We start from the raw sequence: 5,275 nt of genomic DNA, 5'->3' as shown, positions 1-5,275 counted from the left end.
CCATGCTAGCTGCTGACACACATATATTATTTCATCCTTTTAACCTCTAAACTCTTACAGGTGAAGACACCGAGGCTCAGGCAGGTTTAGTGTCATGCCAAATGTCAAGAAGCAAAGCGTGGAGCAGGGCCAGATCTGTCTGGCTCCTGACCCCACACCACAGCTTTCGACATTATTTAGTAACGGCCTCTGCATCCTGAGGGTGCTCTCCCTTGGTCTGACCTGAATCTCTCCTCCCCTCGCCTGAGTTGGATCTGATGGAAGGACCCTGCAAGTAGGTCGGATCTGCTCCTAACCCAGCCTTGAGAGACATCACCTGTCTTCTCGTGCAGGTAAGTAGCCTTCTAGCTACTGGGGTGGGGAATGTTTGCCTTCTGTTAATGAAAAGAAAGATGTGATAATAAATAAATGCCCAACCCAGTGCAGTAATCAGTGTCCCTAACAATAAGGCTCTGTGTTTGGTCTTGGCTGTGGGTTCTATTCATTGGCTAACGTCACTGCTCAGGAGCCCCTGGGCATGTCAACAGGGTAGGGCCCCAGGCACACTTACAGGGGAGCGGACTGAGCCTTTCTGCCCAAGCTCCCAGAATTCCTCCTGGGAAGTGAAGTTCCTGCAGCCCTGCTTCCAGGTGCCCCAGGCCAGAGTGAGGGAGGTGCCTTGGGCTCCCAGGTGCATGGGGCAGTGGAAATGGCACCCTGCGCCTGACATCAGGATATGGGGGTCTTGGCCCAGTTCTGCCTCTGGCGCCCTGGGTGACGTGAGGCAAGCCTGTTTCCCTCTCTGAACCACAGTTCCCACATTTGTATAATGGTGGGGGATTGCACCAAATATGTTCTCAAGTTCCTTCTAGTTCTGACATTACAGGATCCTGTAGACGCAGCTTCTCCCAGATTTGCTTTATTCCAGGTGCCACAGCACAGGGGCCCCCAGCTGGTAGGTGGAAGACCCCAGAGCTTCAGCAGCCCAACCTCTTTTTTCCGTAAGCTGCTGGACACACTTGCCTACCTCAGCTTCCCCGGACACTTCCTTTCTTCCCCACTGTCATGTGTATGAAATTTCCCAGTTTGTGAGACATTTTCAGAAACATTATCCCACTGAAGCCTCACCACAACCCTGTGAGATGGGCAGAGAAAGAAATGTAAGACTGTGGGCATCACCCATGTGCCAAGCCCCTTCCGGGCTGTTTCAGGGACTCTTCCTATAGCTAGAGAAATCCTTTTGGGAATAAGGCAGAGTATAAATAAACAGATGGTGGGTGGATGGTTAGACAAATACACACATGTGTAATTCTCACCGCGGCCTGGAGATCTTGGTGTTATCATTATCATCACCACATCACAAGGCAGGAAAGTGAGGCTCAGAGGGGTTCAGTACCTACCCAGGGTCCCCTGGTTATCAGGCAGCAAAACCAAGATTTGAACCCAGGCCTCTGTGGCCTAAGCTCATGGCCTTTTCTGCTGTGTGCTAAGGACACAATCAACATTCTTTGCTCCAAATGAACTGGATATATAGAGATGAAGTGACTTTGTCAAGGTTACTGAAGCTCCAACTGGCAGAGCCGGGAGTCAAACCCCCATTTGTTGCCTACAAACGTAAGGCTGTTTCTGGAAACAGCACAGTTGCCTCAAAATAAAAACCAGTGGAGTCCCTCCCACCTTCCCTCCCTTTCTTCATTCCTCCCTTGCTTCTGTCTTTCCAGGAACATCCCCTCTCCTCTCACATGTCCTGAGCAGGAAATCGCATGATCTGCTCCTTGGCTCAGATAACACAGCCACCACTCCCCAGGCTCTGTGTCTTTAGAGGCGTGGGGAGTGCGGGCCCCAGGCAGCAGCGCATGTACTCAGTGACCCACGGCAGCTGATCCATGGGGTCTGTGTGTGCTGTCCTTGAGATGTCTGGCTGAGTCTATGCAGGTCTCCCCTGTCCCTCTGAGCGTACCCCAGGCAGTTGGAGTGGCAGGGCCTGCCCACACAATGAAGTTGGACTCTTTCTCTGAGGTGTACTTGCCTTCCTGTCACCTGGCCCTGCTACAAAGTCTCCCTACCTCTCTCCCGAACCACGGCAGAAGAGTCAAGCCGCCAGCCTCCTCTCTGGGCTCTTCCTGTTGCCTTCCATTCTTTACCCTGCCACCAGGGAGATCAGCTTAAAACCAGACTTTTCAACTTCAGGCTGCAGCCCATTACATGTGTCCCACGGGTCATGGGAAAAAACATCTCACTCTGGAAAGTAGCAAATTTGTTTGGAAAACTCTTGCTTAAAGCATAGCCCAGAGCATGTCTTCTCCTCGCTTCTCAAGAAATGATCAGTGGAGGAATCCTACTTACTTCAGATCTCTCTCCGTGTGTGTGTGTGTGTGTGTGTGTGTGTGTGTGTGTGTGTGTGTAGGGGGTGGTATTTTGGAGTGAATTTATTGAAGTCTAAAACATACATAAGGTACACAAATCATGTGCACAGTTCAGTGAGTTCGCACAGAGCCAGCAGGCCTGCAGTAGAGTCCCAAGTCTGGCACAAAACTCACAGAATGTTAAACTCGGCTAATTCGACTCTCATTTCGTTTCTGAGTCTCTTTTCACAGCATCCACCGTACAGACCCAGCCTCTTTCTGAACATTTGCCCCAAACAGGTAGCACCACCTTCCTTAGTCAGGGGTCATGTCTACTTCCTCCATCTGCGAGCATCCATTCTTAGTCCTAGCCTTGTCCTCTGGGGTCACTCCAAATAAGCTTAGTTTCTTTTCCATGGGGAATATCTTCAAATATTTGGAGATACTTCAGATACTTCAGAACTATCCTTTCCCCACCCTGCCCCAGCCTATGTTTTAGACCTTCCTTTGGTCCCAGGTAATCCCATCAATTTACACTTGCCCCTGCATGTCCATACTTCCCTGAACCCGGGCCCTTCCTCATGCTGTCTGCCCTGTAGCTTCCCTGCCTTCACCTGCCAACATCCTATCAGACTTCTGAGGCCAATTTCACCACTACCACCTTCGTGAGAACTTTTCTGATGTGTTCCATCCAATATAGAAAATTCTCACCCTTTGCATTAACCCGAGAACCCGGGTAGCTGCCTTGTGCTGTCAATTGTGTTCTGACTTGTTTTAAAGTTTTTGGAGAATCTTTGTTATCCCTCACCAGCTTCCAACTTCTTTGAAGACTGATCCTTTCTTATCTGTATTTGTTTTTCTGGAAATGTCTTGAAAAGAGTAGATGCTTGGGCCGGGTGTGGTGGCTCACATCTGTAATCCCAGCACTTTGGGAGGCCGAAGTGGGCAGATCACAAGGTCAGGAGTTCGAGACCAGCCTGGTCAACATGGTGAAACCCTGTCTCTACTAAGAATACAAAAATTAGCCGGGCATGGTGGCACGTGCCTATAGTCCTAGCTACTCAGGAGGCCAAGGCTGGAGAATCACTTGAACCCGGGAGGCAGAAGTTGCAGTGAGCTGAGATTGCACCACTGCACTCCAGCCTGGGTGACAGAGAAAGACTCCGTCTCGGGGGGCGGGGCGGGGAAGAAAGAAAGAAAAAAAAGAGTAGGTGCTCACAGTATGTGCTCTGCGTTCACTAGTACATTAGGACCTTTTTGGTCATAAGTGACAGATATCCAACTCAAATTGGCTTCAACACAAAAGGGATAATTTCCATATAACAGGAAAGTCCAGGGAGATAACCACTGGAGGTATAGTGGGGTTTGGGCCATCAAACAATGTCATCAGGAACTTGCTGTTCTCCACTGCTCAGCTTTGCCGCCCTCTAGCTTGGTTTTCTTCCTGGTATTTCCGTCTTTAAGGAGTAATAAAGAGTATAGTGCCTCAGTTGAAAAAAGACTGCTTCTCCGCTTCTCCAAGAGTTTGAGCCATAGTCTCAAATGTGACTCTCAGAAGCCAGTCTTGGGTCATTGCTACAATCCTGAACCTACTACTAACTGTAGGGAAGCGAGATGTTCTGTTTGGTCAGGACTGGATCGTGTGTCCATGTGTTCACCCCAAGAGCTCAAGGGTAGGGTCACCCATGGCACATGAAATGGGGAAGTGGAGGTTCTCCAAAGGAAAATTGGGGTGCTCTTACCAGAAGAAGAGTTCATTAACACCATTTGTACCAAGACTCTGGGACCAGAATACCTGCATTGAAATCCCAGCTCTGTTGCTTTTCAGCTCTGGAAACCTGGGCAAGTTGACCTCTTCTGACTTAGTTTTCCCCATCGTTGAATGGGGATAATAACTGTAGCTACCTCATAGGGGTGTTGTGAATATTAACGGAGTTAATGCAGTATATATGATCCAATTAAAATACTGTCTGGTACCAGGTAAGCCCAATTAGAGGTTTTTATAGGTGTCCCCACAGTTATTGCCTCATGCCCCTAATATTTTGTGTGTTACTCTTCATTCTTCTCGGCTAGATTGGAAGTTGCCTGAGGGCAGCGCCCATCTAGGCTTCCAGCTTCTCTTATACCCCTGAGGACAGGCTGATAGTGGCTGTGAGACCATGGCTGTGAGACCCTGGCAGCATCCTGGGCCCCCCACCCCATGAGGAGTAGATAAGCCTGCCTGAGCCTCCTGGTCTGGGCCTGAAGCAAGCAGGGCTCCCGACAGCCCCTTCCCCCTTGCTTTCCCAGATCCTCAGAATAGGAAGGGGGCAGAATCGTGTTTCACAGTGGGATTTGAAGATGCTGGGCAGGAGACTCATCCAGATGGAGGGGCAGCGGGGAAAAGCTTTACCTCCTTTAGGACTTCTGTGTCTCCCTTGCCTTACAATGTATCCAACATTCAATCCAGCATCTTGGTGGCAGATGAGGAAGCCGAGGTCTGGAGATGTCAAGGGGCTTGGCCCAGGTCACACAGCCCGCCATAGCAGGGCTGCCCTTGGAGCTCCATTTCCCAACTGGAAGCCAAACCCTGTGCTGCCTCTCCTTGTGCAGATCCTAGAACCAGAGAAGCAGCAGGGGAAGTTGTCCTGTTTCTCTTCTCCCAACCTGACAAACATTCCTACCAGGGGTGACTTCTGTTCTGACTCATAAAGATATTTCTGAATAAGAGCACTGGTCACTTTATCTCTGGAATGTATCCGGCTTTTAAAAAAACCGAAACCAAAAAACTGGTGGCAGGGAAGTACCCTCTTCCTGTCCCCCTGCCCCCACCACCGCCAGGGCACTGATTCCACTCAGCCTCCTAGGGGCCTCATGGGGTCGGCCGGAACGGCCTCATTTGCATATGCTTTCTCAAAAGTCTTGCCCACACTTCAATATAACTCTAAATGTGTTCTAAGGAAATAAAAAGG

Source organism: Macaca fascicularis, chromosome 13 (assembly GCF_037993035.2).
Source record: "Macaca fascicularis isolate 582-1 chromosome 13, T2T-MFA8v1.1".
Classification (NCBI taxonomy): Eukaryota; Metazoa; Chordata; class Mammalia; order Primates; family Cercopithecidae; genus Macaca; species Macaca fascicularis.
The sequence above is the reverse complement of the archived record's forward strand: the minus strand, read 5'-3'. Positions refer to the sequence as shown.